Source organism: Cervus canadensis, chromosome 4 (genome assembly GCF_019320065.1).
Source record: "Cervus canadensis isolate Bull #8, Minnesota chromosome 4, ASM1932006v1, whole genome shotgun sequence".
Taxonomy (NCBI): Eukaryota; Metazoa; Chordata; class Mammalia; order Artiodactyla; family Cervidae; genus Cervus; species Cervus canadensis.
In genome coordinates this window covers 87,601,503-87,615,356 of record NC_057389.1, presented here as the reverse complement: position 1 = coordinate 87,615,356, position 13,854 = coordinate 87,601,503, and the positions used below count along the sequence as shown (strand labels likewise).

At 56.0% G+C, this 13,854-nt stretch overlaps 1 protein-coding gene across 1 annotated transcript in view; it reads left to right on the top strand.

The window, feature by feature from the left end:
- Nucleotides 1–2,022: 2,022 nt before the first annotated feature.
- SEMA6B (semaphorin 6B) overlaps nucleotides 2,023–13,854 on the top strand; it is a 28,345-nt gene continuing 16,513 nt past the window's right edge. The window contains exon 1 of the mRNA XM_043466261.1: nucleotides 2,023–2,331. The gene's annotated coding sequence lies outside the window, so the exon portion shown is untranslated. The remainder of the gene's footprint in view (nucleotides 2,332–13,854) is intronic.

Here is a 13,854-nt window from a genome sequence, read left to right as displayed (position 1 = left end):
ACTTCCCACCACCCCCTGGACCCTGTGTGTTCCGTCAGATCTGCCCAGGGTCCTTCTGTGGCCCCCAGGTCACCTCCTCTTCCTTCTGGGCCGCTCTCATCTATCTATACCTTGAACTCTCCAGCAGATTCTTCTGTCTCCCCTCCTAGACTGTAGGCACGAGCCAGTTTGCCTTGCTGACTGCTCAGCTCAGTACTTGGCACAAAGTTGTTCAGTCATTCAGTCGTACCTGACTCTTAGCGGCTCCATGGACTGCAGCACTCCAGGCTTCCCTGTCCTTCACCAACTCCCAGAGCTTGCTCAAACTCATGTCCATCGAATTGGTGATGCCATACAACCATCTCGTCCTCTGTATCCCCTTCTCCTCTTGGTGCACAGTAGATAATAAATGTTCACTGAAGGAACGGTTTTGCAGAGAAGCCCAATTGGGCCAAGAATGGTTCAGAGGTGGGAGGAAAATGCAGAGCCTAGAAGCCAAGCTGGGGTGCCTGTCCCCCATCCCCTTTGCAAGGCAGGCCTCAGTCTCCCCAGGATGCAAGGGGATCAAGTCTGAATGGCTGCAGGCAGGTGCAGGCTGATTTGCCTGGGACTCTGGCTCAGCCGGAAAGCTGGTCAGAGCAAAACCACCGGCAGGAAGGCCTGGCTGCTGGCGGAGGTTTGTGGTCGACAGGACGGCCCCTGGGCAGATGCCCGGGGCCTGGAAGGACGGGGTTGTCTCCATGGATGTCAGGGAGGCTGCAGGTGGCCCAGGATCTAGTGTCCCAGTGTGTATGCCACTGGGAAGCCACACAGCTTGCCTGAGCCCCCGGACTTATACACCAAAGGTGTTCAGGAAGCAGAGGCAAGCAGACCTGTGCCAGCTGGTGGATCTTTCTGTGCCAAGTCTATGGGAGCCTCATATGACTGCCTTGAAGACTGAACAGTGCCATTTATGCATCTAACATAAGCACTCAGCAGGTGTGCAAGAGATGTCACTAGATAAATACACAACAGACTGTAGCCCAACAGGCTCCTCTGTCCATGGGATTCTCCAAGCAAGAATACTGAAGTGGGTAGCCATTCCTTTCTATAGGGAATCTTCTCAACCCAAGGATTGAACCCTGGTCTCCTGCATTGCAAGTGAATTCTTTACCATCTGAACCACACAGAATGGTCAAACTTTTATTGAGCACCTCTTGTATACTGGAGCTGTCAGAGGGACCAGGACAGCATGCAACCTAGTGGGGAAGACATCCATGGTCACACCCACATGGGGACGTGCTTTGGACACAGAGGGACACTGAGGTGCTCAAAGGCTCCTGCTGTTCTGAGGTCACAGGGAGGCAGGGAGGTCCTCGGGAGGTCTCTGAAGCAGGAAGACCAGTTTGTCTTGGAGTCCCAAAGGCAGGCGAGAGGAGTGCTCCCCACCAGCTATGAGGACGCTGCAGCCAACCTCCCCCCCAACACACACACACACAATCTCTTTCTTGGTCAGGTTCCTTTGGGCGCTGGGATCAGAGTCTCCAGGGCTGTGTACCATAGTCTCTGCAGCCAGCTTGCTCTGTTCAACCCCAGTTCAGCCACTTTCTAACTGGGTGACCTTGGACAAGATGCTTCCCATGCCTCAGTTTCCTTACGTGCCTGTTGAGTGTTGTTAAATATAATTTGTGGACTGAGTAAATGACCTCATAAATGAAGAGGGCCATGTAGACCCTCGGGGTTCCCGACACTGCAGTCTCCCGGTCATCTCTAGCATCTCACAGAGGGTGGATCCTGAGGATGCAGGTCGGCCAGAGTGGACCCAGACAGTAAATTGGGGAGGGGGCCGGCAATTAGACCTTCCACCGGGACCAAAGCAGAGTGATTTATGTTGGGTCGCTCCTCCACCCGCACCCCCGGCCCTGCCCCCAGCGCCTCGGGCCGCCCACCCGGCTCCGCCCTCCGTTCCGCGCCGCCCAAGCTCCGGGCCAGGTTTTGCGCGGCTCCGGCCCGGCTCGGTAAGGTGGGGGGGTTGCCGAGGGGGGGGCGGAGGTGGCGGAGTCGCGAGTCGCAGCGGCGGCCGCGGCGGGCAGAGGAGATGCGGCCGCGGCGCGCCCCCGGTCCGGCCGCCGCGCAGCGCCCCCCCCGGAGCCGACGCCAGCGCGCCAGGGGCCGGGGCTGAGCCCCCTCCCCCAGCGCAGCGCCGCGGGCCCGGGGGCGGGGAGAGCGCGCGCCCCCAGCCCCCCTCCCCACCCCGGGATGCCTGGCTGAGCCGGCCTGGCCGGGACAGGTGCGCGCACCGACCCCCCCACCACCCGCGCCCTCCCGCCCTCGCGCTCCCTCCCGCGCACTCGCGGCGGCCGCGGCTCCGAGGTAAGCGCCCCGGGGCGTCTGCAAGGAGGGGGGCTAGGGAGGCGCTATACCGGGGGTGTCTGTCGGCACGCAGCTGGGGGCCTTAATTGTTGGCTGAGGTGGCCGGGTCAGGCGTTATGATGTGGGGGGACGCTGAGGACCCGGCCACTGGGAGGGGGATGGATTGGGCCGGGGAGGGGGTCTGTGGAGCGCTGTAACGGGAGGTTCTGTCGGCAACGCAACTGGGGAGGGGGCTGGATTTTCGGGGGGTCGCAGCATGGAGCTATAGAATGGGGGACTAGTCAGAACGCTTTGAAGGGTCTGGATTTGGGCCTGGGTCGCTGAATGAGACTCCGTAATGGGGGTGTCTAATGGCACCGCAGCTGGGGGGGCCTGGATTGTTGACGGGGGGCCTGTATGTGGAGCTATAATGGGGGTTCTGTCGGTACCACAGAGGGTGGAGGTTTTGTCCGTGGGGGGCGCCGTAGAAAGCACAATAACGGGGGCTCGCGGCTGCGCCGCTGGAGAGCTGGATTGGGGCCCAGGTGGGGGTGTTCAGGGCAGGCAGGGGGCCTGCTGGCCGGGGATGGGGGATGCTGTTGGGGGGCGGAGCCCTGAGTGCTAAGTCGAGGGGCCGGTGCGGTGGTCCTGGCGAAGCGAGGCCCCTCCGCCCCACTCCACGGTCCATCCGTGGCACCTTGGGCGCCCCTGAGCCCTCTCTAGCCTCACGCCGGGCCCAGAAGCGGTCCAGGGCTGGGGCCGCGGGGGGGGGGGGGGGGGGGGGGGGGGGGGGGGGGGGGGGGGGGGGGCGGGGGGCGTGCTGCGGGGGGAGAGAGTCAACGGGTCCGGATCACCCCCACCCCTCTGCTGCAGTGGGGGCCCAGGTTTCGGGGCCCCCCAAGAGCTGACAAAGGGACAAAGAAAGCGTCTTTCTCTCGGAGTGCGCTGGGAGGGGTGGGGGGCGCCGAATGTGGCCCCCTCCTGTGGGCGGTGATTGGTCTCCAGGGAGGGGGGTCTCACAACCCCTGTCCCGCTTCAGGGTGCCCTCCGGGTTTGGGGCACCTCCTAGGTGGGGCGCTGCCATAGGCCCACCCGCCTACTCTGCCCCTGCCCTGCTGTGTAGACGCTGAAGCTAGGAGTATTTGCAAGAGTCCTGGGGTTGGGGGTGACTCCCAGACCCTCAGCCCCTCACTGAGGTCTTTGACATCCTCCCCCTGAGGCTGTTATCTTGAACTCCTGGACTGGAGGGGAACTGGGTCTGGGGGTTAGGGGAATTGAGCCCTCAAGTTTTGGGGGTCTCTTTTGGGATTTAAGGAGGAAGAGGGGACTAATGGCTGGGGTTTCCGAAGGGCCCCCAGTTTGCAAAATTGCAATGCTTTGTATGTTTCTGGGTTCATTCAGTTTCTCAAGGGGTACAGTGTGCTCTTCAGAACCAAAGTTCAGTACCCCTGCAGTGTCCCCTTCCCTACAGACGCTGGCTAGCCCCTTTCCCACATCCCTGTAGATATTGTGTCTTTCAAGATGAAATTTTTGGATGTTAATTGAGGGATGGCTGAAACACTGTATAGACAGAGTATGGGGTATGGGAAAGCAGCTGGGGGCCGTGGGTGGGGTCAGGATTCTCCTGGGAGAAGGTCCTGAGCTCTTTGGGAAAGTAGCTGGGGATCCCTGTAGCCCAGAGGAGACCCCCTTGGATATCCTGCAGGTGGCAGCCTGGCAGGAAGCTCATTAAACTGTAGCATGTACTTGCTGAGCTGACCTGTTCCCCTGAACAGACAGGGAAACTGAGGCCGAGGGAGGTGGCAGGATGGGTGGAGAGGGAAGCCAGTCCCCTCCACCGCTGGGGCTGCTAGGTGGGGTCAAGGGGGAAAGGAACTCCTATATCAGCTGAAACCCAAAACACCAGCCCAAAGGTTTCCTTGGAAACCCCAGTCCCCCACCCCCACCCCACTGACCTGGGCAGGGCAGACATTAGACCTGGAGGATCCAACGCCCCACCCCTCTCAGAAAAAAAAAAAGCACCATAGAGAAGACCAGGGCGTGAGAAGAGGGGTACTGCTGTGTGGCCTCAGACAGGTTGCTAGCCCTCTCTGGGCTGCAATCACCCCAGAAAGTGCTCTTGGTTCTAGGACCTGAGTGGAAGGAGATGAGGCAGAGAGATGTACCACGGAATACCCTGGGTATGTAACCTCTCCCTCTGGTCCCCACCTGCCTTCTGCCAGGGTTGAGTACCCATGGGCCTCATTGTCCTGTCACCTCCTCTGCTTGGAGGTGAGAGGGTGTTTCCCAGCGGAGGTATTGAGTCACTGGGGAGGGACTATTCACCTCTGTCCACTGGGGAAAGAAGGTGCTGGATACTTGGGCTGTAGGAGGCTTTGGCATCTGCACTGGCCACCCAGGGCTTGAGCGGGGAGTTGCTGGGGTGAGCTGGGGCTGGACCAAGAAGATAGAAATCAAACTGTCCTTGCAAAGGTGACCCTGACGTCAGCTGGCGGGACAGGTAAGCTGGGTCCCCGGGGGCTGAAAGACGTGCCGGTCACTGCCCATCTCCTGGGAAGGAGAGTGTCCCTAGCTGACCCCGGGGTGTGGCTGGCCCTGTCCTGTGTGCCTGGCCCTTTGCCAGGTGATGATGGGGACCCAGAGAGGACTCAGCCAGGATCAGGACAGGTGGAAGCAGGGGAGGCTGCCTGAAGGAGGGGATATTGGCATTGGGCTTGAAGGATGTTGCCAGAAGGAGAGGGGGACCCTGATTTCAGGTGGAGAGAGCGGCAGGGAAAGCCACAGAGGTGTGTGTTGGGGGACCCTTGAATGGCTGCAATGAGCCATGGGCTACCTTGAATGGCTGCAATGAGCCATGGGCTACCCTTGAATGGCTGGGCTACAATGAGCAAGGAGTCCTGAGAGGTGGCAGGGCCCATGGATGCCAAGTAGAGGAGCAGGCTTTATCCTAAGGGCAGTAGGGAGCCATGGAAGGTTGCAGAGCAGAGCGAGGAATGGGCAGAGTTTCAGACCCTGAGCAGATATGAGGAAGGGTAGCTACCAGGAGACAGTTTCCTGCAAACCCAGTGGGCTTCTCAGAGGGGTGGAGCGTCAGCCGTCCAGGGAGGCAAGCAAGTGGGGTTGGGTAGTCGTTTTTCCACAATGCTGAGAAAATGTTTAGGATATAGTGATTCCAAAATTCTAGCCATTTCAGGGACTGCGGATTCTCAGACTGATTCATCCAAGACCCAGCGGTGATTGGGGTTGACCGTGGGTGGGACCTCATTTAGCAGAAGCAGGGACATTGAGGCTCAAGACAGCCTTGCCACCTGCCCCACATCCTGTGGTCAAATTATTAATATCTAGGCGTCAGCTTCAGATCCCCGCGCTAGATACCCCCGCCATTGTGATCAGTGTAGGTTTGGCTTCCAGAGCCAGGGTTTGATGTGTGGCCTGAGAGGTCTGGGCCTGAGCCACATTATTCTCTCTTATTATCACAGTCGTTCATCACCTGCCCTTGAGGGATGTCCAAACGAAGTGGCAGTCATTAGAATGTGCTGAGGAGGTGACTTGGGAGGCTGAAGACGCCTCTTCCATCTCTTTAGGCAGTGATACAGGGCACCCTCCCCACCCCAGCCACCCTTGAACCTCCTTCACTGGCCCAGGGTCCAAAGGTGGTAGCCCCAGGGCCTGCTGGGAGGAAAGCCCAGTCTAGGAGGACTACATTTCCCAGGATGCATCTTGTCCCAGACTGAGCCTGCCTTCCAAGGGCAGACCTAGGAAAGAACTCCCCAACTGCAGGATCCCAGGGGGAATTGTGGGTTCGTGGGTTCTCAGGAGGGCCCTGGGAGAGACCTGGTCTAAAGCAGTTGGGGAGATAAGTGACTAAACAGATGCTCCCTGCGGCTCCTTGTGCCATGCCCTGGGCAGGTGATGCTGAGATCCCAGAGGAAAAAGTTTAACTCTAGTGTCTGGTTGGCCCTCAAGGGTTGTCCAGGCTCAAGGAGGGGAAATGGGCAGACACTGGCCCTCTTTGCTATGTGGGATCAGAGTTGGGACAAAATGGGGCTAGGGAAAATTGTCTCTGCCTAGTGGGGATCAGAGACGACGTACTGAGGAGGGACATTGCAGCTAGGGCTATGACGGATATATAGGAGTTCACCAGGCCACATGTCTTCTGATAGTTTCAGAACCTTCTCCCTTTCCTGAAAGCTGAGTCAGTGTCCCCAGGGGCAGTTGAGATAGCCCGTCTGAGTTTTTGCCCATGAAGATTGCCACAACATCCATCTCTTCATTCACTCACTCACTCATGTGCCCTCTCTGAACCTCGGTTTCCCCATGTGTGAGACACAGATGCTATTCTCTCTCCCTGAGGGTTGAGCATTTAAACAAGAGGATGCAGACAATGCCAGGCCTGGTCCTGTTCTTTTCTTACTCTAGAGAAAGAAATTACTTTGAAAAGCAGGAACTTGTGGCCTCTGGTCCTGATCTTGTTGGAGGTATGGGGTCTTGGCTTTCATTCCACGAGCTGACAGATGAGCTCCTACTATGTGTGCCTACTATGTGCCAGGTGCTGGGTACCCAGCAATGAGCAAGGCCAAGCAGGCCCTGCCTTGCTGAGCTCACACCCAATGGGAACATGGCCACTAACTTGGGAAAAAAAGTAAATCCAATATAACAAGTGCCCTGAGGACAGTGAGACTGGATGGTGTCGCTGAGAGGGGAGGGGCTGTTTCAGCTGATGGTGTCAGCGAGAGTGTCTCTGAGGAGGTGACGTTTGTGCTGAGACCTGGAAAATGAAAAGGAGCCAGTCTGCAGAGAACTGGAGGAAGAGCATTCCAGGCAGAGGGCACAGCCCGTGCAAAGGCCCTGGGGCAGGACCATGGCTGGTGTTGTTGGAGGAACAGCAAGAAGGCCTGTGCGGCTGGAGCAGAGTGAGCAAGGGGAGGGGGGCGGGAAGGGCAGGGAGGGGACAGGGCCTTGTGGGCTGTAGGGAGGACTTGAATTTTTGGAGGTAGGCGCCCCAAGGGCTGTGGGCCAAGGACGGGGCGGGACCTTCCTCAGGTGCTCACGGGTGCTGTTTGGTCACTGCAGAGAGTGCAGACTCTGGGCAGCCAAAGCTGGGGGGCCAGGTGGAAGGGACTCCGCTGGTCCAGGGGAGCAAGGATGTGGAACAGCCAGGGTGAGGCAGTAGAGAGGAAAAGTGGGTGGGTCAGAGTAGATGGTGGACTTTCTAGATGTGCAGGGGGGCTGAGAGCCTCCTTTCTCTAGGGGCACGTAGCATTGTGGGCTTCCCTGGTAGCTCCTGTGGTAAAGAATCTGCCTGCAATACGGGAGACCTGAGTTCGATCCCTGGATTGGGAAGATCCCTTGGAGGAGGGCATGGCAACCCACTCCAGTATTCTTGCCTGGAGAATCCCCATGGACAGAGGAACCCGGCAGGCTGCAGTCCATGGGGTCGCAACAAGTCGGACACGACTGAGCAACTAAATACAGCACAGCACGTAGCGCTGTGGTTAAGAGTGTGATATTGGGACCATATGGGCTGGGTTCAAAACCCACTCTGGCCATTTTGTAGCTGTGCAACCTTGGGCATATTACCTGCCTGCTCTGGGCCACCTAAATCTCCTCACCTATAAAATGGTGAGGAAACCCCTCCTACCTACCCCATCAGTACTTTCTGCAAAGCCCGTTGCACAGTGCTTGGGACACAATAAGTGCTCCAAAAATGTTTGCTGTTGCTCTCCTTCGAATGTCTAAGCCCCAGGGTCTGGAAGAAATGAGGCTCAGATTGGGCTAGCAAATTCCCCGAGGTCACCTAGCAAAACAGGGGCCCCTGCCCCTCACTGTCTTGCTCTATTGATGCACAGTTCTCAAGCCCCACCCCCCCAGAACCCACGTCACTCTGCCAGCATCTCCACCATTCCTGAGCCCTGACTCACCAGGATTTGTGGTCCACTATGACCCCCAGGCCTTCCCACAGGACCTATTTCCTGCCTTGGTCTTCTTCAGGATCATTCGCTAGGTCTTCCATTCCCAGCAGCACTTGGCATGGTCCCACCTGTCTCTTGCCCACCATCACTCAGCGGTGTCCCCCCTCCAGACCTGCCTTTCCGGTCCCGTCTCAGTAGGGGATCCCTGGGGCCTCCAGACAGGGCCTCTAGGGAAGGGCAGTGACTGGAGGACTTCGGGGTTGGGAGGATCAGCCTGGGGGAGAAGAGGGCTCCCAGAACCCCAAGTGAGGGGGCAGGCTCACTATCTTCCCTTCTAGATTCAGGGCCTCAAGAGCAGTGACCAGATCTGCTTGTTCTCCCTACTGTGGAGCCCCTTAGAGCGACTCTTACTCCCCTCTCTACCCTAAAATTGGACCCCAAGAGCAGGACCTGACTTTTCTGTTTCATCCGAACTGAGATTGACACCAGGGTCTGTTTGCCCCCAGGTTGGCTCCGAGCCCCCATCTGTGGGTTCCTGATCCCAAATCCACAGCCCATCTTGAATTCCCTAAGAGCTCCAGCCTCCTCGAGTGGCCCCCTCCCAGGCCCCCTAATTACCCGCTGGGTATAAATGACATTTTAATCTCCTCAGAATGGTTGCCGCCTCCCCGAGAAAGCCGCCACCCCCCCTTCCCCATTCCTAATTACAAGTTGCTGCTTCTGATTTGCCTCCTGGCGGCCCAATTTCCAAACAGTGATTAAAATTAATTACCCAGGAGCCCCCCCGCCCCCCGCCCTGTCTGGGCCTGGAGCCCTAAGGACCTATCTGTGTCCCTCTTGTGAGAGCCCGCCTTTGCCACCAGGTCTCCCCTGCCTCCGGCTCCCTGAGTGGCCTGGGACAAGGGCAGCCTCTCTCTGGGTCTCTGCTCACTTATCTGCAAAATGTGCACTTAGACTCTGCAGCCTTGTTGACAGATGGTACATCGTGGGCGCTCAGGAAATGTCAGCAAGAGGCGGTAGAGACACGTGGCCTGGGTTCAAATCCTGACTCTACCCTTCTGTGCTGTGTGACCTTGGCCAAGTGTCTTAGCCTCTCTGAGCTTTGTTTTTTTCCTCTGTAAAATGGTATAATGATGCTGCTTCATAGAGTTGGCTTGGGTAGGAATTGTGTTCAGACCTTCGAAGGGCTTGGCCCAGCAGCTGGCACACAGTAGGGGCTTCATCAAATTTTACTTTAAGAGACTTCCCTGGCAGCCCATTGGTTAAGGCTCTGAACTGCCAATGCAGGGACCTCGGGTTCGACCCCTGGTCAGGAAACTAAGATACCCCCTGCCACAAGGCATGGCCAAAAGATATAATAATAATTTTTTAATTAAAAAAATTTTAATTTAAAATCTTAGCTTAAATCCCTGCTCTGCTGGGCTGCTGTATTGTGCAGCAGGGAGATAGCTCAGGTACTCTAAACACATCTTCTTTAAGGAGATGCTCAGCATTAATTGGGCACCTACTGCATGCCTGATTCTGTGCACGGTCCTGGTCAGGGTTGAATCCCCAGCTATGCTGGCACAGAGTAAGTGCTCAGGAGGTCTGGAATCAACAGATCTGTGTAGCTCTTTCATACATAGGGACTGTCTGTGGGACATTCGTTCAGCCAGTGTTTGGTGAGCACCTACTGTGCGCTAGACCCCCCTGTCCCCCGGGGAGTCTTATGTTCTCATCCCTGATCTACAGAGGCAGAAGCAAAACCAGAGAGGGGAAGATGTAACCCTAGGCTGCACAGCAGTCCAGAGCACCTATTATGTGTGGCTTGTTCACCCATCACGATAACCCGTTGGGGATGGTTATCATGCTCTGTTCTCTGATGGGGAAACTGAGACTTCGGGAACCCGGAACACAGGGAGGAGAGCTGAGGACGAAGGGGTTGCACTGCCACCTCCTGGGCTGGGGAGAGGTGAGTTAACGGGTGTGGAGTGAGCACTGGGGGTGTAAGGGGTCCTCTCTTCTCAGCGCCCCCGTGGCCCAGGCCCCAGGGGACTCCCTCTGGCTGCTTTGCCAAGTTCCTAGACAGCCCCATAGCCCGGCTGGGCTGCACCGGGGGGCGACAGAGGCAGCTGGAGGAGGCAGCTGTAAGTGGAGCCGGTAACTAGACCTGGACGGCACAGGGGCCCGGCTGCCTGGCCGGGTTACTCGATCCCCCTGGGGACGCTGGGCCCCGGAGCTGGAATCCTGGAGCTGCCGGGCTGACAGGAGCTCCTTCTATGGAACTGGAGACGAGCATCCCGGCCCCCATCCTTGCTGCAGCAGATGGAGAAACAGGGGCTCTGAGCCTGGCCCGGGGGTCACTGAGTCACCTGCTGTGGTATAGAGAGGCCCAGAGAGGGTGAGTTGCTGGCCCAAGGTCACCCAGCAAGGTCATTTCACAGAGAGCAAACATGAGTGCCAAGTGCCTTATTTTACAGGCTCCAGGTCTTGTCCAGGGGTCCTCTGTTAAGATGTGGCCGCCTCCCCACCTGCCAGCATCTTCTTGCCGTGCCTTTAAAGGCTCCAGCCTCTAGGTTTTTGTCTTTTTGGTTTCCCCTGACCACTGGCTAAGCAGCCCCTTTGCCAAGACTCTCCTATCACTCTCTGAGTCTGGCACACAAGTGGCACTCAATAATTGCTCGTCCAATGAGTGAATGAATACCTTGCAATTTGGGGTGCAGAAAGCCAGAGCTGGCCACAGACTCTCCCAAGTTGGTGGGGTTGGGTGAAGCCAAGGGTAAGGTTGAAAGTAGAACTTCCTCGCTAAGGCAGAGGGCTTAGGGTGCTCCTACCTAATGTGCTGGCTTATTCCAGTGGACCTTGTGGCTAGATGCTCCAGCATGGAATTGGAACGCAGAATGGAATTGGATATATATTTTTTTAATTTCTTAGAAGCTTTATTTTATTTTTGGCCATGTCGTGTGTCTTGCAAGATCTTATTTTCCCGACCAGGGATCGAACCCATGCCCCCTGCCATGGTATCTCTGAGTCTTAACCACTGGGCCGCCAGGGAATTCCCTGGATATTTTTGCATAATAGCTACAGCATGATGATAATAATAACTGATGCCCACTCTGAGCTTACTAAGTGCCAGTCCCTAGTTCAGCCCTTTATCTCCAGCTGGGCTGTCAAAACGGCCACTGGCCATGTATGACTCGGAACCACATGTGGCCAGTCCCAGTCCAGGTGTGCCATAAATATACAACACATCCTGGATTCCAAAGATTAAGTATGAGAAGAAGAATTTAGAATGTCTCATTAATCATCTGTACGTTGATTACAGGTGGAAATAACAAGACTTGGGATCTATTGGGTTAAATGAAACATATTATTAAAATGAATTGCACCCTTTGAATGTGGCCGCCAGGAAATTCAAAACCGCGTGTATGCGCACATGGTTTTCTGTAGGACGGTCTGTTCTAGATCATGTCTCTGCATTCTTGTAGCAGTGTTTTAGGGTCAGATTTATAGTCCCTGGTGGTTTGTAGATGGGGACACCAAGGCTGAGACAGGGGGAGTGACCCCTGGAGGTCTGGAGGTTGGTAAGAGGCAGAGAGCAAATTTGAATCTGGGCCACAAGATTCTAAAGACTAAGCGGCCACCCCAGGGCTCTTTGGCTAGCAGTGTTGTCTGTCCATCCTTCCTCATCCCCAGCCTCAGTTTCCCCAGCCCTCTAGCAGGATTGGATAGAGCAGGTGGGGAGGGTGGGTAGACACAGGCTTGGCCAGCCTGCTATCTGCAGTTAATTGGGGTCCTTGGAAACATTTCACAGCCAGAAAGCCAGCAATAGGGGGGTGCAGGCAGCAGGTTCATGCAGGGATGCCCAGTTTACAGACTCTGACACACATAGACATGTGTATACACAGGCAGACGTGCACCCCTGCTGGGGCACACACATGTGCGGTGGTTGCATCTGTGGATATATGTGAACACGCAGACATTGGGACCTGTGTATATTCGTAGGGGGGATCCACTCACCTGTGGACACATGTGTGTGATGTGGGGGTGATGGGCAAAGGTGAGCCCCAGGGAGGGGTTCAGATCTGGGTTCAACTTTGAATGCTGACACTTAGTCCATTCCTTATAACAAGCCATTATTGAGCACCAGCTGTGTACCACACACTGTGGGTACTTGTCATTGGCCAAGATGCACCCGGGCCTGCCCTCATGGGGCTCCTAGTCCAGGAAAACAGTTGGGCTCTGAACAGGCTGTTCCACAGGTGATTATTTCAGTTGGTGTGATCCATGCATAAGCTCAGCTGCTCAGGATTCTTCTGCCCAAAAATGCACACACTGGGACTTCCCTGGTGGTTCAGTGGCTAAGACTGCACTCCCAGTGCAGGGGGCCTGGGTTCCATCCCTGGTCAGGGAACTAGATCCCACATGTCACAACTAAGTTCTCATGCTGCAACTAAAGATCCCACATGCTGCGACTAATGAATAATATAGAAAAAAGATCTAAAATGCAGGCTCTCCTTGGGCAGGTCTAGGATAAGCACAAAACTCAGCATTTCTAACCACCCCAAGTGAGGCTACTGCCTCTGCTGGTGCGAGGACCATTTCTGGAGTAAGAGTGTCTAAAGGAGCCTTTGAGAGTGTGGTACTGTGGGGGCGGGTGCGTGGGGAGGGGAGAGGCTGCTCGAGTCCAGTGGGTGAAGGTGGAGACATGAGATAAGGAGGGAGCCATTCCTAAAGGAAATCAGTCCTGAATATTCATCGGAAGGACTGATGCTGAAGCTGAAACTCCAATACTTTGGCCCCCTGATATGAAGAACTGACTCATTTGAAAAGACCCGGATGCTGGGAAAGATTGAGGGTAGGAGGAGAAGGGGACAACAGAGGATGAGATGGTTGGATGGCATCACTGACTCGATGGACATGAGTTTGAGCAAGCTCTGGGAGTTGGTAATGAATAGGGTAGCCTGACATGCTGCAGTCCATAGGGTTGCAAAGAGTCGGACATGACTGAGCGACTGAACTAAACTGAACTGATGTGTGTATCTAAGAGAAGAGGCTTTCTCAAGTGAGGAACAGCCAGTGCAAAGGCCCTGGGGCAGGGCCAGGCCAGGTGTGTTGGAGGAACAGAGAGGAGGCCTATGTGGTTGGAGCACAGCGTGGAGGGTAGAAAAAAGGAAGAGGGAAGAACAGGGAGAAGACGAGGGAGGTCGTGTGAAGTCTTGTGGGCCACCAAGAAAAACTTGGATTTTTACTGGGAGGGATGTGGGAGGCCCCCAGGGGTGTAGACAGAGGAGGGGCGGAGACTGGTTCAAGTGCTAACAGGTGCCCTTTAGGGGTTGCTGCGGTGGAGGACAGACTGTAGTGATTAAGAGTTGGGATCTGGATGGAGAAAACTGTGGGGTCCAGGCAGGAGATGTTGGGAGCTGACCAGAGAACAGACTAGTGAGGGGTGAAAATTCAGGATGAATTTGGCAGACCCCACAGTACTTGCTGGCATTGGATGTGAGCGTGAGAGAATGGGGTGGGGGGCGGTGTTGGAGGGAGTTGGGAGTGACTCCCAGGTGTGGCCTGAGCCATCAGTGAAGACAGGGAGCCTGTCAGTCAATAAATCAGTTAGATCTATGTTCCAGTGAAAATCCTAATAGGTTTTATG